At 43.9% G+C, this 25,279-nt stretch overlaps 2 long non-coding RNA genes across 2 annotated transcripts; one reads left to right on the top strand and one right to left on the bottom strand.

Moving 5' to 3' along the window:
• The first annotated feature begins 1,690 nt into the window (after positions 1 to 1,690).
• LOC116664353 lies at positions 1,691 to 11,559 on the top strand. Its single transcript, XR_004320859.1, has 4 exons — positions 1,691 to 1,820; positions 2,323 to 2,447; positions 2,982 to 3,739; positions 8,546 to 11,559. It is a non-coding gene; the product is annotated as an uncharacterized LOC116664353 (long non-coding RNA).
• LOC116664354 lies at positions 5,483 to 13,568 on the bottom strand. The gene is made up of 3 exons (XR_004320860.1): positions 13,531 to 13,568; positions 11,394 to 11,525; positions 5,483 to 5,698 (listed from the first exon to the last, which is right to left on the bottom strand). It is a non-coding gene; the product is annotated as an uncharacterized LOC116664354 (long non-coding RNA).
• Between the last annotated feature and the right edge of the window lie 11,711 nt (positions 13,569 to 25,279).

Below are 25,279 nucleotides of genomic sequence, written 5' to 3' on the forward strand. Positions count from 1 at the left end.
CTTTTCCCCCATCAGTAATATTTCAATGACTTTTACAAACTCGCCCGCCTGCTTTTTAATAAGCTGGGCCTTTGCCTTGATGGTACGTGTGCAAGATCTGACCTTTTCATAGGAAAAAACATTCATAACCGAAGACTATATATAGAAGCTGAAGACGGGAGCAGATAAAGATGTAGGTCATCTGACTTTGTGTGTGAAGCAAAATGCAAGAGGGACGCAGGAGACAATTCAAAACTTATGAAATCCTGCCACTGGCTTGAGCCTGCCTAATATTTATCAAAGGCTTTCAATAATGACTTTGTTTTCAATGGGGAATTACAATACCACCTTCTATCCCCAAACGCTCCACAGGGGAAATTTACTTAGTTTAACAATGTGTTTCACTATCTGATTAACTCTTGACGATTCCAGTTAAAGGAAGGAACAGTGACCATCAAAATGTATTCAGGGAACACATATTTAAAATAACAGATGGGTAATCAAAAAATCTGCCTTGTGTCAGAAGAAGACATTTCCCCAGGCTCATCGTTACCTATGTGAACATAAACCAAATTCCTCAGCATTCAAGGCTGGTGTGGTCTGGAAGTTCCTTGCCTTTCCAACCTTCTCCCCAAAGCCCCTTTTCATACTCTTGTTCCAGCAAATGTTATACACCTCTGCCTCCGTGCTCCTTTACCTTTGCCTTCGCTCCCTGTCTTCGCTCTTCTTGGCGCCCCCTTTCCTGGACATCTCTGCATGTCTACATCTATTCTGAAATCTACGGCTCAAATGCAGTCTCCTCCGAAAATCCTTCCTTCCCTTCCTCCCCAAGCTGATCACAACTTGTTCTGGATTATGCTTACTGGTGTCCATTATAGCCCATCCTGTTAGACTGTGGACTCTTTGAGAACAGGGCACAAGTGACCCCCCACAGCGCATGCTACTGAAGACCATGCACCTATAAAGTACATCCCTGCAAAATGCTTATTGAGTGAATGAATTCGGCTTGGGATGCGCTCGCGGTGATTTGTGGGATGTTTATGTACAGCTACTGTGCTGAGCATGACCTCACTGGAGCATCACCAGTAAACCCATGAAGTTATGACTATTGTGTTGCTTTCTTCAGCTGAAAAAACTAGAGCTCAAAGCAGTTTTAAACCTCACCCAACATCACATAGCTGGTGGAAGGCTAGGCCAGCGTTCAAACTTAGATCGGTCTGGCCCAGATGTTTGCTGGGAGCTGACTCGTTCCAGCTTACAAGAGCCGATTGTTAGGTTATCAGGAATTTTGTGAACTGATTGGAAGTATAGCTATTATTAAAAATTAAATTGTGTAGACATACAAATAAATTATATTAAAAACAATGGTAAGAAATACTCAAAACTCATCACTTCCTATTATTTTATGACATTGTATTATCATGTATGTTCGTGAGGGTATTAATTTTGCTTGTATCCATACATTAGAACTATTCCATACTGCTGTGCATTCATTCCAAACTCCATATTCAGCGCTGATAGCTTGAAAGTGGCCATGGTGGGAATATCTATTCCGAGGATACTGGAAAACACAACAAATGAAAACTTCCTCTTACCACCCGCCTCCCACTGAGAGCCAGTTGTGAAACATTTATCAGCTCACCATTGGTCTGGCCTCAAAGTCAGACAAATACTTCAGTAAGTAATTGGCTTTGGGTCCAAGACACACACAGACTCCTCTGTTTCCAGGCTTAACTCTCAACCAGGGGGGCCCAGCTTTGGACCATCACAGATGAGCTGAGTCCTGATGGCAGGAAATTGACTCTTCCATGGTTCCTGTGGGCTTCAGGGTTGGCCTAAAGGTAATTCCTCCTGGTGATTTTGTGCCTATGCCCATATATCCTAAACCGCTAAGGCATGTTTAATTATCCTCTTCATCACATTCTATGTACAAAAACATGCGATGAATCTCTTGTAGAGTAAAATGGGAGTTCCAAAACATGGATATACATTTATTTCCTCAAATTTACATGAATATAAAAGCCTACTGTTTTATCTATGTATCCTCAGAAACTGGATTTCCTGTCCACAATTTCTACCCTATGCATCTTGTGTGTGGTTCTCAGGAAATGAGATCTGAACTTGGAACCAGAGGTTATGGGTTTCAGTACTAGTTCTTTAACTCAAGAACAGGTGTTTTAGCATCGCTGGGCCTCAGTTTCCTCATCTGTCAGATGAGGAGTTGGGCTTAGATGGCCTTAAAACCCTCCTGGCTCTACTTCTAAATGACACTACATGCTGCTTCTCTCCTCCAGGGCTGTTTGTACATCTGTAACCAACGGGGGTGGGGCGGGTTTGAATCAGGTATTTCCTAAGGTCCTTTGCAGCTCCATAAGCTGGTGCATCCACGTGAGAAGCCCCGTCTTCCACCTACTGTGCCGTGCCTACCGGACGCCGTCACACCTGACTTACCACCAGGAAAAGGCCAGGTAAGCTGAACACCCGGAACTTAGGCGCCAAGAGAGGAATTGGAGATGGAGCTGCTTTTCTGGCCAGGAGCTGTAACTGCCACAGGGCCAGGCTGCCACCGCCCTCAAAACAAAGGGAAATGCGTAGGTGGAGGGAGCGCCTCTGCTGTTTTCTTTTAGATGGTCTAGAGGACTAAAGAAGTGAGGGTGAGATATCAGTACAGAGGTTTTGATTTGACACTCCAGCTGGGTCTGCAGTCAGGAGGGTGGGGGCGAGGGAGGCACAAGACGTAAGCTGGGTGACACTCTCTGTTGGACTGGGGAGACCAGGGTGACAGTGGAAAGGAAGGAGAGGGTGACGCAGGAGCTGCTAGCCTCGTTCTCAGGGGGAGCAGAGCACAGGCGCCCAGATAGCACACCTCCATCTCTGCCCTTACTTGATGACCCCAAAGCTACCGCTCATTTGTATCTCTATGGAAAATCAAAAAGTGTTCGTGACCCCTCATCTATGTCGTCATTCTCATCCTCCCCCACACAACCCCTTATGCTTTTCAGGTTACAAGCACTCTGATGTCTAAAATCTCATATGACCTGCAAGACAACTCTGTCAAATACATATTATTACTTGGATGTTTCAGAGGAAGAACTGGAGGTTGAGAAAGGGAACCGAAGTTGTTCAAGATCACTTAGGGGTAAAGCTGAGACTGGAACTGACTCTAAAGATGGGTGCGTGTTTCCAGCTCCTGCACAGCTGCAAGGGTTAGGGTAAACGTGATTCTTGACGTCAAGACTGTTAGCTGAAATGACATGTTTCTGAGCAGCTGCTCTCATGAGGACTCACAGAACCAAACCAGAGAAAGAAAGAATTGATACATTCGTAGGCTCAACGAATCCTAGAAGTGGAAGGGACTGTGTGCATCCCCTGGCTCACCCCTTCTGTTCTCAGATGGGGGAAATGCAGCCCACAGAGGTACAGTCAGGTACAGAATCAGAATCAGGGCTGGGACTTCACCTGCTGGTCCTTGCCATCTGCTCAGTCATTGCTCACTTTTGACGGCTTTTTAGCCACCAGCAACATTACGCTATCATAACTACTCTGAAAGCTTTGACCATCATTGTGAGGCAATGTAACGTGTTCTACCAGCATGGACTTGCACAGTAGAACCATGGATGAAGGGAGGCCAGGATGCACCAATCTCAGCTGTCAATTTGCATTTGATTCCTTCCGTGCCAGCAGTTGGATTTATCGCTGGTGAAAGCAGTGACTCACACTTTTTTGACTCCAAGCAGCGAATTGATCCTGCCATGGCTTGGTAGGTACAAATGTTTAGTGTGTGATCAAAAATAGAGACCCCTTGTCATCCAGACACTTAAATCAGTCTTGCCTAAGCCTGAGGACTTCCTCAAACCCAAACTTTTACCTCAAATGTAATCTGATGATCTATCTGAGAGGCTTCATATTAGGAATCACCAACTGGTAACCCAGTCATGAAGACTAGCAAAGTCCAAAAGGGAGAGGATTCCATTTAGGAGTCTCTTGTCCTGACTCTTATCCTCACTTCTTTTGTTAAATTGAATTGTCACCTTTGGCAACTCATTTCCTCTCTCTGAGCCACATTATCCTATCTGCCAAGTCAGAGGGTTAAAGTAGATGACTTTGGAGGATTGTCTATTTTAAGGAGCTCCTTATAAAATCATACTTTTATCAGGGGTATCTTGTACACTTCAGTATTTCTATATGTTCTTGCTACACTTTGGGGATAAGGTTTAGCCTGTGTTCTCAATGGGGTTCCATTGTTTCTAAAAGGATGAGGAACTCCTTGAAAGCTAAGAAGAACTATATCAATTTAAACTGTGTAAGGTTAACTTCAGGATCAGCCATGGGTTGGGGGGGGTGCAACGGACTTCAGAACTTGACATGACTTAAGTGTTCCCTCTCTCTTGTTACAGTGTCTCTTTTGAAACGTACTTTCTAGGCCAGATGGACAGGGGACCCACCATAACCAGGCAAGAGGTGAAGCTGAATTCAGAGGAAAAACCCTACAGGGTGAAAAACAAATGAGATGTTTTATTTTAAAAGTCACAGACAGTTGTCTTAAGATTTGGCCGGCTTTGACCCTGGAGAGCTGGTTGCATTGATTTTCCTAACATGACTGTGAGAACCCCAATCTGAAAGTTGGGTCTCTTCATTCATTCATTCAACTAGTATTTCCTAGATGCCTACGTGGTGCCAGACACTTTGTTATGGCTGTGGGAATACATGGAGCATTTTAAAACTACCCCCATCATAAGGAACTTAGAGTCTTACAGAGATCACTTGGCAGGTGCACAGATGACTGTAGTTTAAGGCAATGGCTTCGATGTCTTGAGAAAGCTCTGGGCTGTTCAGAGAAGAGTGAGATTCCAACTCCGTGAGAGTACTTCCCAGAGGAAGTGGCATTTTCAGTCTTGATGGTTGTCAGGCGAGATTTTAATTCAGCGTTAATAAAACCAGAGATTGGGAACTTACTTCTCTGAGATTCTTTTTTTTTTTTCATCTGTAGAATGTGATAATAATAGTATCAACCTCATAGACTTGTTGTGAGTAATATGTGATTTCTTATGTCTTAAAGCTCTCAGAAAAGTTCCTGGAACATTGTAAGTGCTCAAAAACATTAATCATTATTTTTATTCTTAGCGTCAGAGTAAAATTACCCCAAAGTTTCTTGCAGTCTCAAGAGAGCTATCCATGGAAGGGAAGACCCACGCTCACAGGACTTCTTTGTATGTTACAGCGAAACCTACTCGGGTCTTCGCAGGTGTCTGGGCTGTGCCGCTCACCAGCGTGCTCTCACTTTCTCCCTCCCCTTCTCCCCCAACTCTGTCTCTCGGTCTCAGACACACACACACACACACACACACACACACACACACACAAATTGTTTCTCTCTGTAGAAGCTGGACTGTTTATCAAAAGCCCCGGGTGTAGGAGTGTTTCAAGTGATTTTGGAAACTGAAATGATTTCAGAGATAATAGGCATCAAGACCGTGGGTGCGAAATACAAACAATAGGCGAGTTCATATCGAAATCTTTACATTTAGGAGAGGTGGGTTTTCCTTTCTGCTGCTTTTTTTTTTTTTTTTCCAAAAGCATCATCATTTATGTGGTCTGAAAATGCTCTTTCCTCTGGAAATTAGACATCACAGCATACAACACAGAGATGTAGCTGATTAATCGTACAAAGGGCTCATCTCCTCTGAGTGTGGCTTCGTCCTCCTGCAAGCATGGCAGCCTACAAGAATGAATTTGCTTTGAGTCATATATTTTACATAAACCAGAGAGGTTACCCCTAAGATGAACTGTCTGGCTGACTGTTCCCCACCCCCACCGCGTCCCACCCACCATCGCAGGAAGGCATTAGCAGTTTCAAAACTTGAACTTTCTCTCAAAAATTTCTTTACTTGAACCAAGCAGGATTTCTACATTAAAAAGATAATTGTCACTGCACCAACCATCATGAATGATTACGGGTAGGTTGTACTTTTAGATGTAAAGCTAATGAGATAATATTTCTCACTTAACATCAGTGTGGCAAACAGTGGGGGGAAGTTTGTCCTCCTGGATCTGGCTGTTTTGTCTCTCTGGTCACGTTGTGAACAAGGACAAGCAGTTGCAAGAGGCTGACCAGTGTTAGGGTTCTTGAAACTCATATAGTTCACCTCACACCTCTTCTGTTTTATAGATGGAAAGACTGAAGGCCAAAGAGAGAAAGTGACTTGCCACAGGTCACGCAGGGGTTAGAACCCAGGACTTTTGGATCACAGTCCAGGGTTCGAACAAAAGATTCAAACTCTAGCCCATAACCACAGTGCTCCCATAAAGTACAATGACATGATACAATGGTATCTGGCCTGAAATGGTTGTTATGGGGATAAATAAGATAATGAATGTGAAATCTTCATGTAAAATCTTAAAGCACTACCTAGGTAGTTGATAAAGATTGCAGAACATCTCCCCAAGTTGAGGGGATAATGAGAATTCTTTTCTTTTTGCAAATAAAACAGAAGTCCCAAGGCCATTTTAAATGTGTTTGCCTGTATGCCTTCTTTCAGCCTGAAGTTTCCTTTGCATAGTTCAGCATTAGAGTGTTTCATATCATTCTAGAGCTAAAGATAATTTTTCTCAATCTATCACATAACTAGCAATCTTTAAACCAAGCACAAACTGAGGTCAAAAGCAGAAACAGGACACTAAACCTGAAGATGGCATTTGCTGACCTCAACCCAGAGCAGGAAGTCTATGCTCAGAGTGGAGGATCCCCAGTCAAATGGGTTAAATCATATCTTTGGCACCACGAAGACTTCCTCCAGAGCAAGGAAGGTGGGAAGAGATGGTAGAAGGTTGGGCTGGAGAACGGAAGTACATGCTGCTCGTGGGACTTTCAAGATATGTATTTAAGACAAGTAGAGTCACCTGGGAGGTTGGCAGCCTCACACTGCATGCTTGTGGAAGCAGGATCAGACTTGTCTGGAGCCAATCAGAGGAGGAAGTTCCCATGAGACAGAGTGTGGTTTAGAACTTTCGAGCAATCTCAACTCTTAAAACATGGAACCGGGCTGCCTCTGAGAAGAGAGTGCCTCATTCTAGAAGCTGTCCTCCAGGGGCTGGGGAAGAGATGCTGAAGGGTAGAGGTAAGCCAAGAGGAGCTGCAGACCGGATAAAGCCACTTGGGCTCTGCTGTCCCCCAAGAGGCTCCCTGAGAGGCTGAAATTCCTTTCTCCAAAGAGGAAGAATGCTGAAGAGCCACAGAAGTCAGGATGGCGATAAGCAGAATGGAAACTCTGCGGGCGGCCTCACCTTTCTTCTCCCATAGTGAAGGAATGATGGGATTCTGCTTTCAGGGAAATGAAAGGGGAGTAAATTTCCAAGGCAATAAAAGGAGACGTGCCTCCAGTCCTCTTTCCAGGCAACATGTGGAAGCCCTTGCTTTCGGATGGACTGTGGAATATTTTTTCAGCACGAAGACTTCTGTGGCTGCAGTGATGTGATCCAGATTGTGCAGCGGGGCTGCTCAGTGCTGGGTTGCACCCAGCTTGGAGGACCACCCTCCATGGCCTAGCAAGTACAGCACTGATATGGGATGTGGTGGAGAGGGTGCTGGAGTGGTTGTAGAATTTCTCTTGGAATCTGTGATGCTGTTTTCAAAAACCAATAGGATCATCAGAGGATGTCCAGCTTTATCAAAATGGACTCCATGTAATACTAATTCCATGAGATCCATGTTCTAGGGCCAACTTAGAGGAAAGGTCCACATCCATAGCCCCCCTCCCCATATAGATTTGCATGTAAAGGCTCTGAGAAGGGCCGGAGCAAAGCAACCTGTTTCATTTTTAATAATTCTGCTTTTTTCTAACTTATTTGACCATGGTAACCATTTTTACTTAATACTACAGTCCTCCTGAGCTGATGCTCCACAGTGAATCCTTTGGGCAGCATTTTTAGATAATTCCATGGGCTTTAGTAACCCTTGACACAGGGACCCGCCAAATGTTAGAACTGAATGCAACACAGAATTTAATGCTTTCCTCTACTTTTTAAAATGAAGAAACCAGAGGCCTGGAAGGGTTCTGCAAAAGTAATGACCAACAGCCATTAACCCTGACCTATGAGAACCTGAAATTTTAAAATGTCAACAAATGACTGTGTAATATTAGGTCATGGGTTATGATGCAATATTATATTATATATAAGGCTAGATGGAAGTTACAAGAATACTAGACTTGGAATTAATAGAATTGGCTTCTCATCCGAGGTCTCTGGCTTTTCCGCTCTCACTGCATGGGGCCATCATTCCATTTTATTAGCAATGGGAGCTCTTCTCTCTAAACTGAGGAGGATGATGCTTGTCTGGCTAATTTCGTAAGTTCTGGTGACAATCAAGAGAGAGAAAAGACGTGAAAGCAGTTTATACACCGTAAGGTACCATATAAATGGTAGTAATCCTTCTTTCCCCAACAGGCTGATGTGCCATTTGGCATCAGGAGGATGTGTACGTTTTCCGTTGCTTTCCTGTTTCTTTAGGGTGGTTTTCACGAATCTTTCCGCATCTTTTAACTCCATCTTTTAACTGCCTTCACAGGTTAATGAGATGACCTGGTACCTCTGGGTATGGAAGCTCTCAGCAAAGCCAGCTGCCCCCCTGGACTGAGACATGGGATCTAGGACCTTAACCCTCACACAGCCAAGCTGACTTGCAAAGGAGAGCAGAAAGCTATGGGCAGGGCTGTACCCCCAGCAGTTTTAGGTATTTGGCTCCAACTTCTCATAAACACCTGTGAAGAACACAAAGGTCGCCAGATTCTGTGTCATCAGGACCAAACAAGAGACAAAGCAGAAGCCAACAACATCAACACCAAAAGAAAAGAAAGTGGCGGAGACGGCACAGCGAGGCTGATGAAGCCTGGGCATCTTATCTCTGGAATGTTATTGATGATCTGAGTGTAGTGTGAGATCTTAAGTGAAATGAATTGGTGGTTTCGGTTCCGGATATGGTATGCAAAGAAAAAAAAATTGCTCTTTGAAATTCAGAGCTTCCTCGTCTGTGCTTCAGGAAGCCACACGCCTGAAGCTGAGCGTGGAAACTGACTCATTTCGAGCCCTTTGAGATTAGCCCCTCCAGCCCCCAGACTGTGGGCAGGATCTGAGGCCTAAAGGGAAACCAGAATTGGCTCCAGCCAAGCCTGGAGAAGGACATCAGACAGGAGGGTGTCAGATACACATCTCTTTCATGGTGCTTGGCCTCCCAGAAGGTTCTACAGGCAGTGGGACTTCTAGACAAACTATCCCAAAGCTTTTCAACTTTTGCACTTGGTGGTGGAGGGGTGGCCTGAGCAGGAGGGAAATACAAATGTAGCTCTTACCTTATTTACAAAGCTACATTCAAGCGGGTTGGTTGACTGACCCATTTGGGGGACCACCTTGACCCTGAGGTTCTGAGGGTAAAGGGTATTGTGTCTCCACACCAATCAGCCCTAGGAAGCCATGAGTCATTCCTCTCTCTGACTGTCCCAACCATCTGTGGATTTGGCATTCTGTGTGTCATTTGGGGACTAGGGAAGTGTATGAGAGGTATTTGACGTGAATTATTTAGAAGAGAAAAGCAGTTAGAGATCACATGCCCCCATTTTCCCCTTTATACCTCATACAGAGTTGCACATGTCAGTTAGACGGAAGCATGGAACCCCGGGATGAGGGGCAAGAACTCAGATTTTCTAGAAGGACCATTTTAAGGTCTTTAGACCTTAGATCAGTGGTCTCCAGACTTTCTGCAGACCATTTCAGCGAGAGAAATAACCACTAAGATGGTCTTTTGTTTCAATCTGATTGACATATTAAAAAATTCAACTCGTGTAAGGATAATGAGAAGAACACTGGCGTGAACAAGAAGTCAGTGAGAGACAAGATCCTGCTGGGGGGCAGGGACCAAGGGGACAGGACTTGGCTAAGGGTCAGACGACCGGAGCTGCAAACTCCGTGCCTTCTGGCAAGCCACTTAATCTCCCTAAACCTCACTTTTCTCATCTATAAAGTGCGAATATTAATTACAAGTGAGAGCACATGTGTGAAGGCATTTGCCTTGTTAAGTGGTAAGGACTCGGCAAAGGTTCATAGTTATTACTATATATAAGCTTTTAAATATTAATGATTAATTTGTGTTAGAAGTGAAATTTCAGACTTCATCATAGAATAAGCATCAATCTTCTAAATTTTCTCATCTGGAAGGCACTCAGAAACATATTAGTCCCCATTATCAATTTATGTGAATGGCACTTCCAAAAAAGTACCCAAGGAACTTTTAAGATAGAGGGATAACAGCCTCATCAAAACACAGATAGAAGACTAAGACCTGGCCATGAAAGAAGAGGAAGAGGAAGAGGAAGAAAACCCAGAAACAGAATAACTTTAATGAAACATATTGTGTGATTTTGAGCTTCCCAGCAGCTTAGATAAAAAGGGAAATGCATTGTAGTATGCAGTCTTTTTCATCCAGTAAAGGAAGAATAGCTACGTATGGATTGGGAAGGGGACCAAATCCTTCCTGCCCCTAAACTTCACAAGAAATATATCACAGGCATCTTTATTTAAGGGGTTTGAAAAAAATAAAATGGGCAGAATCTTCAAAAGAAGATACAGCAAAGAAACTGTTCCAGTCTAACCACTAGGTGATATTTCCCTCTGTGAATCAGTGCTTGCCTTCCCAGAACAAACAAACAGTGAGATGATTAATAGAAGGAGCAGTCTGCCTTTAAAAAATAGGGCAGTGAAAATCGGAATGTTTGTCCCTGACTGGGGCATGCTGCTGACCCAGGTATTCACGAAGGCAGTCACCACTCATTAGGGGAGTCCAGTTAGCAAAGGCAATCTACAAGGTGCCTCACACAAGGTCACTTGGTGTCTCTGAAACTGACTCTGCATTCTGAGTTCCTTAATATGATTTTTTAGGTCACAATGTTCTAGGCAAAACTCCCTATTGATGTACATCTCTCATGCAAGATTTAGATCACCTCTTTCCTGGCAGAGCTCCATGGAAACACCGCCCATGGTTTCTGAAGTGGAGTCTGATTAGGTTCCAGTAATGCCCAGCTGGAGTGGACAGTGAGTCCGCAGTTGCCCTGTCGCCGGACAGTTGGCAAGCCTGAGACTGCCAGAATCTAGTCCTTAGAGGCTATTATTATTTTGATGCCGTAGAAAATTCCTGTTTACCTAAGATGACTAGGGAATGGGGTTTTCTGGGCAATGGAAAATTCTGGTTCATCTGATTACTATCTGTATCATTTACTGATTCCTGGTTTCCAAATAGTAAATTACAACACACTTTGCTAAACACTAAAATCATCCACTGGTATGATTTAAGCTTTCTTTGATAATTCATAAGATACTTCAAGATCTATTCATATTCAATATTATCATTAAGATTGTAAACTCACTTTCTGGGTTCCTGGGTGGAAATGCGGAAGGTGTGGAAAATTGAGTTGCTTCCGTACTCACTCCCCACCAGGCGACTAGAACAGCTGTTATGGTTTAGTTGAATCATTTCATCCTGCATATCAGTTCACTGGCTAGTGAAATAATAAACATAAACGTATTAGCATAGTATCTGGTATGTGGGAAGTTACTGTTTTACCGTTTATTTCTCCCTCACGAACATCAGGGGGATAAAAAGAATATGATTTATTGAATTGGCCAGTTTCGCATCTGAATAAATTCAATTCATAGTTCACTTCATTGGTTCTGGCAGGGACCACAAAAATAACATGCCTAATTCCCTGGATTCTTATAAAAGAAAGCTAAGGCCCAGAGAGGGTGCGTGCCTCTGCTGCAGTCTCGTGGCTGCTCAGGGTTAGGCTTGACATAGAACCCGTACGTCCTGGGGCCGAGGCCAGGGCTCTTCTTAGCGGTCTAACTGTTACAACACACAGTTTCTGCACAGTGGGAGACAGAGGTGGAGGAGAAACGTCCCCTTTATGAAGAGAACCTGGGAACTCACCATTATCAAAACTGTTTAAAGGTCATCAAAGTCCCCTCTGTATAAAAGCCCTGGCCCTGGCAGTTCACAGAGTAAAGGATCAATGAAATCCGCAGCATCCAGTCAAAATGAGAACTTTTCAGAAATAGCCAAGAACCATACAACTCCCCACATCAGCAAGAATAACCTTACAAAAAGCCACCAGACGGGTTTAAATTCCTAGCATCTTTCTTTGCGTCGCCTGTTTTGCAACTTGATTCATTCCTATCCCTGCCCCTTGGGTACTTCCAAAAGTAAGTTTGTACTCACTTAACTTCCAAATTAGTTTATGGTAAACTCCCTCCCGGTGTAGGAAGGGGAAGAAGGAAATGAATGATTTTAATGCTGATTGCATTTCTGAAAGGCAGGACTCAGTCCCTTTAAAATGAGCTGCTCTTTGGGTTTAGAAGTGTTTTCTTTTCCATGCTTTCCAATTCTGACTTGTCTTTTTTCCTCTTCCCAATCTCTCTCCTGCCTTTGATCCTGGGCCTGGAAACCTGCTGTTTGCACATGAGTGACCAGAGGGCTAAAATTTCTATTGCCTTTCAGAGAAGGAAATCTCTCATGAGACCAATTCTAGAGTCTGAGGTCCTCAGCACTCACTGTTACTGTTGCCAGAAAGGTACTTTTGTATCTGGCCTTCTATATCACATCTTTTTAGCTCCGGGAGACTTCTCAAAGCTGTGTGTGTGTATATGTGTGGTGTGTGTGTGTGTGTGTGTATCTGCACACACATGTGTGAGCACGCATACATATTATCCTGATAGTTTCTATAAACGCCTTGTGTTGGTTATAAATAGAAAATTGATCACAGAATCTCCTAGGAAGGGATTACAGAGGTCCTGTGTTCAACCCTCCATGAGGCTTGAGTGATGTCACTCTCAAGACACTTCTGCCAGAGGTTGTGTAGGCAAGAGAGGGAAATGGTCAGAGCAAGTTTCTTTATACTGTTTGCCTCATCTCCACTCAGATTCTTCCAGGGGCCCCCACTGCCTACAGGGTGTATTCTAAACCTTGGAGATTGGCACTCATAGGTAGCAATGGGGTCTGGCAAAAATTGGCACTGGGTAAATATTACTTGAATAAATAACGAGGCAAGTGTCTAAGACCTGGCTGACCCCTCCCCCCACCTCTTCCAGCAAGGTGAAACCCCCCCTTCCTTACCTTAAGAACCTTTACTGTAGCCAAACACACTGCCTGCCTCCCTCCACTGCCTGCCTCTCTCCACTGCCCTGACGCCCCTCCCTCCATAACCTTTTTCCAGCACTCTTCCTGACTGACATGGTCAATGCCATCTCTGTCTGTTAAATACACGTCCTCCTTTGTGAAGTATTCCTCCTTCCTTCTCCAGTCTTCCCCTACATGGACTTTCTTTCCTCTATGCTCCCCAAAGAATTTACTTCTCTCAGCTTAAGTACATCACTGATCTCCCCCACAAAACTCCTTGAGAACAGGACCCACTCCACCCTTCTCTGCCTTCACCCCAGCCCCTAACAGAGGGCTGAGCACATGGCTGCCATCCAGACAGGCTCTCTGGCTTAAATAGAATCCCAGGTCACCTTCTCCTCCAGCCCAACAGGTGTGTCTTCCCTCTTTTCTCCTCCATGGAAAGCTGAGTTAGGACTGATTACTGATTTCACCTCTGACCTAAATCTACACACTTCCATCCTGACAACCACACCCACTTATTATGGGGTAAACAAAAACAGCCCATGGAGCTGGCTAACTAGCGGCACACGCTCACCACCCCCCCAGGCCCTCGCGCCCTGGAAATTTACAGGAATGTATGGCTGCGCTGCTGCTGAGCCGGCTGGGAACCTGTTTTGCTTGCGGCTTCTTCCCTCAGCAGGTATATCGGGGATGATGAGTGTTGCCAACTGGGACAGGAGGACACCTAGCCCACGCCCAGGCTTTATTTATCAGTGCAGTGGGGCTCCACGGACCTTCTGATCCTTAATCATGAACCCGGGAGCCCTTTGAGTGTCCTCAAGCATTCAAGCCAAGAAGGCTTTCTAATTCCAGTGGCGATAACCAGTTGTGATTTATAGACTCTTGGAACCTGGAACTTCAGAGCTGGAGGCAAACTTTAGAATCACCTAGTTTGATTCTTTGTTCCACGGACAACAAACCAGACTGGAGTTGTCTTGCTTTTAAGGGGGATAGAGAGTATTCATTCATTTAGTAATTCATTCATCCACTTACCCATCCTTTCATCCAATGGTCTATAGATCAACTCATTTGCTAAATATCCACTGACACTAAGTGGCCAGCCTTGCTTGGCTCTGGGTGGAAAAGCATAATGAAGACATGGTCCCTGCTTACCATACATACACACACAAATAATTATGATTTGATGTGATATTTTATAATGCAAGTGTGGACAAAGCGTGTTAGGAGCACATAGAAGGAAGTGACCAATCTGCTCTGCATGGAATAGTCAGGGAAGACTTTTAAGAAGAGGGGAGATTCAAGCAAAACCATAAAGGAAGGGAAGGAGTTCTAAAGAAAGAGGGAGGAAGGAGATCACAGAGTGAGGGGAGCCTGTGTAAATGCCCAGGCTCAGAAGAGAGGGCAGAGAGCATCCCACTGACTCCTGGAGAGGCTGTGAGAGGTGGGGTTCAGGGCGTATGCTATGGCGGTGGTCAACATGATGCTCTGGGAGTCTGGATTGAAGCTTTCAGTAACTGTCCCTATTGCTTGAGCTCCGTCTTGGGGGTGACAAGGAGTTTTTGAAAGTTTTCAGGTGGAGCAGGATCACATCAAATTTACATTTTATTAAAACCTCTTTGGCCACAGTAAGAAGAGACAAGAGATTGTCACTGAGGGAGCTCTTGTCATTGTCCTAGAAAAATAAAGGAGTGACCTTTCAAACATATAAACCAGATGTCACCTCCTTGCTTATGACCCTCCATACTCCACACTTGTCCCCTAACCAGGTTCTTTTTTTTTTTCAGTTGTACTTACTACTGGATCAAATCATTTATTTGTATGTTTGCACGTGAATCATCTGTCTCCAATCCTAAAAGGAGAGCACCGTCAGATCCTGAGCTACGTGTCTTACTCACCACTGTATCGCCTGGGACGTAGCAGGTGCCCACAAAGTGTTTACAGGATGATTGACGAGACCTTGACCTCGGGAAGTGGTAATGAGATGGCCTTTAAAGGCAGAAAAACAGATCCTCCCTTTGCAGATTCATTACATGCTTAATGAGTGAACAGTAGCTAGTCTTCAGTAGATAGAGGATGAGGTTATAGTCTTAACTGACTGATGTTACTGTCCAATCTGGGAATTTTTATGACAGGCAATCCTATTTTTCCTTTTGCCGTTTTCACTACAAGTGTTTCCACAAATTACCAGTCTGGAATGTAAACCATTCAAGGATTCTCTCCTTGAGCTTACTCTAGACCCAGCTCAGCCACTAATGTTGTGAGGTGGACAAACTCCTTTTATTGGGACTTCAGTTTCTTTAACTGTAAAATGAGAGTGCTAGCCTTGGATCTGTAAGATGCTTTTTAATTTACATGTGATGATTCTCAAGTTCCCTTAGCTAGAGCAAGAGTTCGTTTTCTTTCCTTTTTTTTTTTTTAATATACAAACAATGGTTATATACAAAATGTCATAAAACAAAATACCTCTTTTATACTCCTCTGTTGTCCCTTTCAATTTCTAGCCATGAGTATTTTTCCAGAGTTATAATCAGGGTGCATGGACAATTTCGCATTCCACTCTTATCCTTTAACCTTATTTGTTATATGCCTTTCAAGTTGCCACAAAGTCCTCCCATTTATCATTTTAATGGCTACATAAGTTTCCATGGAGTTAATATATCATAAATTATTTAACCATTTCCAAATTGTTGGGAATTTGGACTTTTTCCAAGTTTTGATATTTTAAAGGGCTTTGAACCTACAGAATTTTTTTTTTTCTTTTTTAGCGTTATTTTCCTTAGGGTAAATCCCTCTGAGTGGGATTATTAGATGAGTTTTATGGCTCTTGAAAAGTACTGCCAAATGGCTCTCCACAAGGATTGTTTCAATTTGTATTCAATTTGTGTTCCACGCATGAGTGTGCCAGTTTCACCGAAACCTTGCCAGCATGTTTTTAAAAATCAATTTCCTTTATTTTTTCAAGTTGAACTTGTATGAAACGGGGCTTCCTGACTGTTGCTGTATCAGAACTATCATCAGTCAGGCCAAAGTTATAATACAGTGCTTGGCAAACAGCAGCACTCAATAACCAGTATTGCTATTATTATAGAAAGAGGAATCTTAGGAGAGCCAAGTTTGCTGGTCCTACCCTCGAACTCAATATTTTTCTGTCTCCAGATCAACTCGCTGCAGATACATACCCCTTGTCTTCAGTGTTTCCTCCAAAGAAAGTGCTGCCAAACGTCCTCTATTCCAAGGTGGCCAAGGTTCCTTAGACTTAGAAGCCATGGGCCAAGCTCCATTCCTCGCTGATTCTCTCCTCCCTTCAAATTTCTATCAAGAGATGGTCCTCACTAAAGACGAGATGCTGACTTCTGTTCATCTGAAGTCATTCTCCACATAGTTAGCTTCTCCTATTCCTCATCTTCCCCACGATAGCCCTTTGGCTGTTAGAAGATGATCAATTCATTCCCCAGTGGGTATTTTCTTCTCCAAATTGGAGATCTCATTTTAAATCCACCCTTTATCCTATTTAGATTTTCACAGTCCTGGTTGCTCTCCTCTGAGTTCTAGTCTGTAAAGGTTTCCCTTTAAGTGTTGGCTTATTCATTTATTACGATTTCCTGAGCATCTTCCAAGTGACAAGCAAGATACGAAGATGCCCTCAAAATTCCCAGAGTCCAGGGGCTCAGAGAGAAGCCCAGGTCTCCAAGGTTTTGGCCTTAGAGAACTCTTAGGCAGCATGCCAGTGAGTAGGTTGGGGGGGACACCCTCAGGGAAATCTGCTGGCCCTTCGTACAGCAGCCATATGTAAGCTTCCCTGGTAAGATGATGGCTAGCCTAGCAAGCAGAGGTTACCAGGAGGCATTTGGTAGAAACGTCATAGCATCCCAGGGCCGGAACGTCTGAGGTTCAGACCCAGAGAAGAGTTCCAGGCAGAGTAGAGGATGATCACCCACCAAACAGGGCTGATCCAGGGCCATGCCTATGATGGAGGATGAAACACCTTAGCAGATGTGCTCCTTAGGCTGCTGGCTATGCAGGGAGCTGGTACAAGTCAAAGAAAAGCCCGTTTCTTAAGGAGGAAGAAAGGCGCCCTGCTTTGAACGGAGAAAATGCTGACCCTGGGCTGTTGGTGTTGGGTGCCCTGGGTTATACTGCATAACTTCTTAGGAAGTCAGTTTCTTCATGTGAAGATAGGAGTAGGTTTGGACTGTTTATTTGATCTGCAAATGTCCTTTCCAACTCTGAGAATTTCTGATCCACAGAACAGCAAATCTTAACTTGTCAAATTCTTTCAATGGCTTCTCACATCCTTCTTCACCCATTCCAGAAAAGCACAGAAAAGGAGATGACCTCATTGGTCACCGGGCAGATGTTGGAGAGTCCACTGGGACTCACGGCTTCTGGAGCTACTTTGGTGCTCACACCCAGCTGCAGCTAAAATCTGCTGCTGGCAGGATTTGTATCCAGTTTACCGAGCCTGGTGCTGGAGCTGCTGCCTCTTAGCTCCTCTCATTAAGGCAAACCACCATCTTATTTTGTTTTGTTTTCCTTGCATGTTTAGAGTTTGCTGCTTCTCAGCTCTTGTTATTAGAACAGACAAAATTAATAACTCCTGGCACATGGAGCAGCCAGATTGGACGATCTGCCTTTTGCTTTCTCAAACTGTCTTCTGAGCAATCTGCAAGACTGAATTTATAGCCTGGACCTCATACAGTGGATTGTTTTGTAATCCCCAGAAAGAATCAGGAACTCAACCACATTGCCAGCTTGAAAAAATAAAATTCTTTTTGTAGCTCATAGTGGAAGTTTTATCCAACCTCTTCAGTTAAGAACGGAAAGCGATATGTAATCTCATCCTTTCTTAAACCTCTCTTGAGAAGACGATTCTGTGGACTTCTTTGGTCCCCATTCTAGAATGTTCCATTTAGGGTCATCAGGAGTTGGTTCCTAAGGTCTAAGCCACTCAACTTCGGTGGCAGCCTAGACCCATCTCCTTAGCAGAGACTTGCCTTTCTCATTTGATTTTTTTTTCTTGTGATGGAAGAATATTATTAATATCGTATCAGAGTCCTCTATTTTCACGCTAAGCGATCACAGAGCCTGAACTGGCCTTTTCCACTTCAGGAAATACTCCAACACATCAGGCATTTCCAGTCCTGTCATTTGGATCCTTGTTCATTTGTCTAGGTTTGTTTAAATGGATAGAACCTAAACTGGACCAATGCAATCATTTTATAATAGTCACTGAGCTACCTCTTGTTCCTTGGTGCTGCAGACGACACAAATTTGAATAAAATAAGATTTCTGCTCTCCAGCAGCTTACGGTTTATAATCATACTGGGCTGAATTCTACTTACAGCGGTGATAAAAACTTGTCTGCACACTGGCTTTCCTGGGGAGCTTGAGAAACTATTGAGGACTCTATCCCATTTCCAAGGAGGTTCTGATTTAACTTGTTTGGTGTGTGTCCTCAGCTTTGGAAGTTTTAAAAAATTCTCAGGTCATTCTAATGTGCAAAGCACATATTTGAAGGATTGAGAAATATACACACAAACACACAAAAGATATATTAATAGAAAAATTGAGAAAGTTTTCATAGAAGACTTTACTATAAAATTCTATCAGAGATTCAGTTTAACAGTGAGGATTAAGTGGCTGGCTTTGATGCAGATTGGAATTCGAACTTCAGCTCTGTCCTTTAGTGGCTGTGTGTTCCTGGATGAGTTACTTACCCTTTCTGAGGGACAACCATGAGTGAGAGCACACAGAATCCGGAGGAATGCAGGGCATGTGAAGTAAGTAATGGGACGAACAGTGACAGGTGAAGGACACAGATTTTCCTGCTGAGGGATCTGTAGGAGGGCAGGCTCATAGGAGATGCAAAGGAAGTGGTGGATGAGACAGATGTTAAAGAGACTTTTCCTAGTGTCCAAGATCTCTCTCCTCTCCATCCAATCCTCCCACCCAAATCAAAGCCAGTTCAGTTGAGTCCCTGTTATAAACCAGAACGTCAATCTATGGCTTAAGAGCCAGACCAGAGTCATGTTCTGAGCAACTGACTCTCATGAGCAGAATACCTAGTCTCTTCATCGGCTGCTCCCTGTCTCTTTGCTACTCAAGACTCTTCGACATTCCCAATGAGAACAAACGAAATTATGAAGAAAATTATGTCACATATACTATGAAAAGTGGACAGAATTAGAACTTGAGACTGGAGAAGAGAAGGCTGAGAATACGATACCTTTACTCTGAATAAATCCAGATCTGCCCAAGTTAGTATTAATTGCTTTTCATGGTGCCATTGTAAAGTTAACCTAAGTAACAGGTGATTCTTACGCTGAGAATGTTGGTTCCCTAGATTCTGTTGTGAGGCCCATGACAGGGCTAATGAGAAATAAATCTACAAAATGAAGAACTCTTTCCGTTAGAGTAGATGGATAAATTTCAACGAGAATGTCACACAATTTGCAAATGCTTGGAGGAGAAAGCTGTAGACATTTTGCAGAACAGAATCAAGTCATAAAATGTCTGGGCCAGAAAGACCTTGGAATTCATTTCATCCAGGCTTCAGTGTGTACAGATGAGGAGATGGAAGCCCAGAGGGGTGACGTGATTTGTACAGGGTCACACAGTGAAAAACTTGCTGGGGGGAGGAGGGAAAGTAGGTGTCTTTTCTCCTGGTGCTCATTGGCTGTAAGAAAATCCTTCTTTTTGGTTTCTCACTCAGGAAGAGCTGGTCTCCTCTTGAATGGCAGTTTACCTCACCGCTGCTGAAACTCGTCACATCCCTGTATCATGACCACGGGATTCTGTGTGCATTTTGCAAATCAACCTGCTTTCTTGAGTCCTACTTGCTACTCTGTTGCCATTACTTTACCTTGCCTCACTTTCTTTTCCCCTTTTTTAAAAAATGCATTAATTTCACTTTGGTGTATTGGAAGCATCAGTGCAAACTGTCTTAATTCCTCTGTGGAACAAGGTAGGGTAAAAAGATAAATAGCTTGGTTCCAGTGGCACCATGCTCTCACCATAGATGAGAATTTTTATTTATTGTTATCCACTATGTGTTTATATACGTTGTTATTTTTTTAATTCTCTTAACATCACCACGAGGTATGTACTATTATTTTCTTCATTCTACATGGGGAAACTGAGCCTCATAGAACTGAAGAAATTGCCTGAAGCTTATAACTGGCAAGTGGGAGGCATGAGGTTAAATCCAGGTCTGACTGACCCCAGGGCTCGTGTCCCTTCCCCTAGCCGGGTGACCCTCTGGAGATATTTATTGCCTGGGAGCGGGAAGGCTGCCCAAGGTCTGCTGAATGGCCTGAGTGTGCTGTTTTCCCACAGTGCTTTGCGGCTTTATTCTTTAGAAGTGCCTAATTATTTCACTCAGTGAGAACTCAAATGTTACTCCAAACAACTGGTTTCCAAAGAATTGGCTATTTTCCCTGTTTTTATTGTTGGGGGAAAGAAACCCAACGAGATTTTTTTTTTCTTTGTTACTCCATTACTTTACAAGAACAAAAATAATCACGTTAAGATGTCAAAAATAAATTTTAAATGTGCAAATGTGGAAGGAAGACACCTCCTGTCTGGGAGAATCGGAAGAAATTTAAATAGAAACGCAGTGGCCACAATTCAAATTAAGATGTTAATAGGACATTAATAAGAAGGAGCCGGGGAATAAACACAGGATTGCGAAATAAGTTTAAAAAGTCATGTAAGTGAGAAGCACATTATGTGACTGGGACCCTGCACTGGCCTGTGCTTGTTATCCGTGCTGACCCCACAGGGACAGAACCCCTCCTTGCTCTGCTTCTCTGCACTCAGCCCTGAGCCAGATACTTCAGGAGAGCAAAGGCTCTGGTTTGTGCCCTTGAGAGCTCCAATATGAATATGATAAATTTGACTCTGGCTGCAGTGAACAAAGCTTATGCCCAAGAAACTATTAGAATTCATCTTACCGGGGAGGCCAAGTTTCAGGGCTGAATCAAGTGATGCCACAAATTTGGACTGCAGTAAATCCTTACACTGATGGAACATGAGGGAACCTCAGGGACACCAGTCTAAACCTTCATTTTCTACAGGAAGTTTCCAGGGAGGCTCAGGGAGAGGAAGGGGCTGGCCCAGGGCCATACAGTTAATTCATGGTAATCATCATGGCTGCTTGTTGGGCACCAGACCGTGTGCTACACACTTCACACTTGACATATTCAGCTTCTTATATAACCCATGACAACGCAATGAGGTAGTTATTATCCCCATTTGGAGATGAGAAAACTAAGGCATCGAGTTGGGAGTTGCTTGCCTGAGATCACACAATTAGCAAGTTGTAGAGGAGGGATTTGAACACCAGTACATCTGACTGCAAAGTCCATCTTCCTTTTAACCATTGACAGCAGAGCTGGGACTGATATCCAGAGCCAAGTTCACCTTGGTAATGCTCCCTTTCACATAGAGAACCTTTGAATATATTCAGTGATTTATTCAATTCGTATTTTTCTGAAGGCCAACTATGAGCAGATCTTGGGCTACACCCTGGGGATATAAAAAGTTAACAGGTACAGGTTCTTAACCTCCTGGATCGTATATTATAATGAAGTGACTGATGCTTAAACAGGAAAATTACAGTACAGTGTGGTAAGTGTTATTAGGGAGATATAAACAAGGGCTGTGGGAGATCAGGACAGAGCACATAGTTCTGCCTGGAAGGAATAAGGGGGTGACCTCACAGAGGTAGTGAAATACGAGTTGGGTCATGAAATATGACTGAGTTTTCCAAACAGAGAAGGGAAGAGATACAACATTGTGAAAGACATCAGTATGTTGGGGTCAGAAATTCAGGGCCACTCCATGGAGTGAGGAGGCAGGAGATGAAGTCTGGGATGAGATCAGGAAGGGTGTTCTGTGCCCTCATCAAGGAATTTTGCCTCAATTCTATGGGCAGTGGATCAACAACAGGGATTCCTAAGTGAGAGCATGTCTTGGTTAGATTTGCTGTTTAAGAAGATAACCCAAGGAGATGTGGAGGGCAGAGAACAGATGTTGCAGTGGTCCTGCTGAAAACTAATGAGGGCTTGAGTCAAGGCATTGTGGGTGGAGGCAGGATGGATGAGAGAAATTAGATTCTGGAGTTAAGCTCCTAGGGGGAGATGACTAGCACATGGAGGGCAAGGGAAAGAAGTGTCCTAAAATGAGCCTGTGATTTCTAGCTCTAGAGGTGGACTGAACGTGATGCTCATAACCAGGGCTGAACACAAAGGAGCAGGTTCAGTAATGCTCAGGTGAGGGGTGGGGGAAAGGGAATTCTCTCTTGAGCACACTGTTTTAAGCTTCTGCACCCCCCCACTGGAGATGTGAGGTGCAACTGGGAAGACAATGTGGTGGTTGGGAGAGAAGAGGGGAATGGAGACAGAGAATCAGGAGACCTCAGGTTATCGATGGTACTCAGAACTCTCAAACCAAGGGAGTGTCCCCAGGGAGATCTGTGGGGCAGAACTAGATGAAGCCCCCAGGTAGGACATGAGTATATTCTATGGCCCTTCCCAGGCCAGAGTCCCTTAGGCAGGCAGAGACTCCCTGAGGGCAGGCTCTCACTAAAGTCACCCTGGCTTCCTTGAGTGGGACTTGGACAAAAGGGTCACTCCACACTGACTTCAAAGTCTCTTCAATGTCTCTACTAATTTACATGTTTTTCAAATAATTTTTTAAAATGATTAACCCAGTAACTATTTATTGAACGCATAGTGCCTGGCGGGGCATGGAGCGATGAGTCAGACACGGTATCTGTCTTCAAGGAGTTTCCGTCTAATATTAGGTGGAGCTAAACAGCAAATTAAACAGCAAGTGTAAAAGTGCTTGGCAGGGTGTCTGACTTAATAGATGAGAAATTATTTTCATTTAAAAATGATATCTATAAATACCTGAGAGAAGGCATAAAGACAGTTCTGAGGAAGAGGAGGTGACTAGATTTAGCAGAGGCATGAGGGAAGTCTTCTTAGAAGCGGTGGGACATAGGCATGAAGCATGGATAGGGTTGGAGCAGGCAGAAGGGGCATGGGTTGGAGATGGGGACACACTGTCTGATAAGCAACTATGTTTACAGGTGGGACCAACTGGTCAGAGAGACCCCAGGCAGGGTGTTGCCTCCAGTTCCATAGAATGGAGCCTGAGAACTGAGACTCACACCAGACACTGGGTTCACAGGGCTGAGCAACCATAAGCAGGACTAGTTCCCAAGAAGGGTCAGAGGGCTCTGGGCGCCCCCCTCCCAGCCCCCATCCTGACTCATTATGGGACAAAGCTGTTTTAGTGCTTCATTTCCCTTGGTCAAACCAGGATGATTTGAATGCACCTGCCTCTCTTCCGTCCTCACTGCCTGGCTAAGGCAGCCGTTGTGAGGGGAAGAGAACGCTTCCTAATTGTGGTCCTGTGGCCCAAGCACCACGTGAAGGCTCTTGGCGGTCTCACTCAAATGAGGTGGGGGCCGGCTGACTGCTCACCACACTGGGAGGACGTCGGGGTTATTCCTTCTCAGTAGTCCTCTGGTCTGGTTTTGAAAGTGCAAATTTCAGAAGCTTGGAGCTGCTCATTTAAAAAAATGAGGTGTGGAAGTGAAGCGGAGTTCCACTTACCAGATAATTGCCAGGTCTAACTCTCTTGTCCCCACCAATTATCTCCCAGCCCCCTCCTTCCCACCAAATTAGACATACTTGAAATACAGAGCAAATGGTCTCATTTAAAAAAAAAAAAAAAAGAGGAAGAAAATAAAAAAAAAAAAAAAGAAGAAGAAGAAGGAAATTAAAAAAAAAAAAAGAAGAAAGTAAAAGCTATAAAATATCACCACGCACCTGGAAGGGTCACTGTCCTTTCACACACAGTGAAATTTTATGGAAACCCCTACTTCATGGAGCAAGAGGTCACCCTGTCTATCTACAAGGGCATAGGACCTTGGCTTCTCCACTCAGAGCTCTGCTCCCACCAGTCACACCTGCGAAGTGGCCAAGAAACCACAGAACCCTGAGCCACCATCCCCAGGGACTGCGGGACAATGGGGGTCAGTGTTTTAAACACAGCAATTAGAGCTGTTGACCCATTTGACTTCCCTTGGTCTCCGGGGCAGTTGATGATGGTGATGGTGGTGACGATGATGATAACACTATCAATGACCTTCTGGAGTCGTGAGTCATACTGCTACAAAGCACTTTCACATTTATTGACTCATTTTCTCTCAGAAACATCCTGGGGATCCCAGTCACCTTCAGAGTATCCCCAAAAGATAAACGACCACCTCTAGCAAAGTGAACTTGAATGTGGATTCATTATTTAGAACGGCGCACGGTGGAACTTTTTGGATTTGCATTGTGGTCTTGCCCTTACCAGCTGGGTGACCTTGGACAAATCACTTCACCCCTCCTAGCCTTAGCTTCTTCATATGTAAAATGTGTTAATAATAACTGTCTCAGAGGGTTATTGTAGGGATTTAAATGACTTCATGTAAATAGAAAAGGACATTATAGCCTCTAAGGCAGTATGCAAATATTAATTACCATCTATACCACGGTGAGCTATTTGCAAAAGAAGGAATGTAAATATAGTTTTGAGATGGCGGGTGTGATGTGCCTGAAAGAGCACTTCACTTGGAATCAAAAGATACGGATTCTATTTTGGCCTCTACACGCCAGGTGGCAGCGACAAGGTGGCTTTCAGGCAGGCAAACACAGCCATGCAAGTGATGCATTTAGCAGCAAAAAAAAACAAACAAAAAAAAAAACGGCTGCCACCGTCCACCTGACACCTTGTCACCTGTAAAAGCTGCCCATATCTTAATCCCAGGAATGTGTGACTATGTTACCTTACATGATAAAGGGACTTTGTAGATGTGATTAAGTTAAGGAATTTGGGATGGGGAGAGATTATACTAGATTATCCAGATGGGCTCAGTGTAATCACAAAGCTCTTTTTAAGAAGTATGTGGGAGAATCAGAGTCAGAGAGATGGCTATGGGACAATAGAAGCAGAAATTGGAATGATGGCCTTTGAAGATGGCCAAGTCAAAGAATACAAGCAGTCTCTAGAAGCTGAAAAATGCAAGGAAACAAATTCTCCTATAGAACCTCCCGAAGGAACCCGCCCTTTTCTTTGACTTTA

This window comes from Camelus ferus, chromosome 1 (assembly GCF_009834535.1).
Source record: "Camelus ferus isolate YT-003-E chromosome 1, BCGSAC_Cfer_1.0, whole genome shotgun sequence".
Lineage (NCBI taxonomy): Eukaryota > Metazoa > Chordata > Mammalia > Artiodactyla > Camelidae > Camelus > Camelus ferus.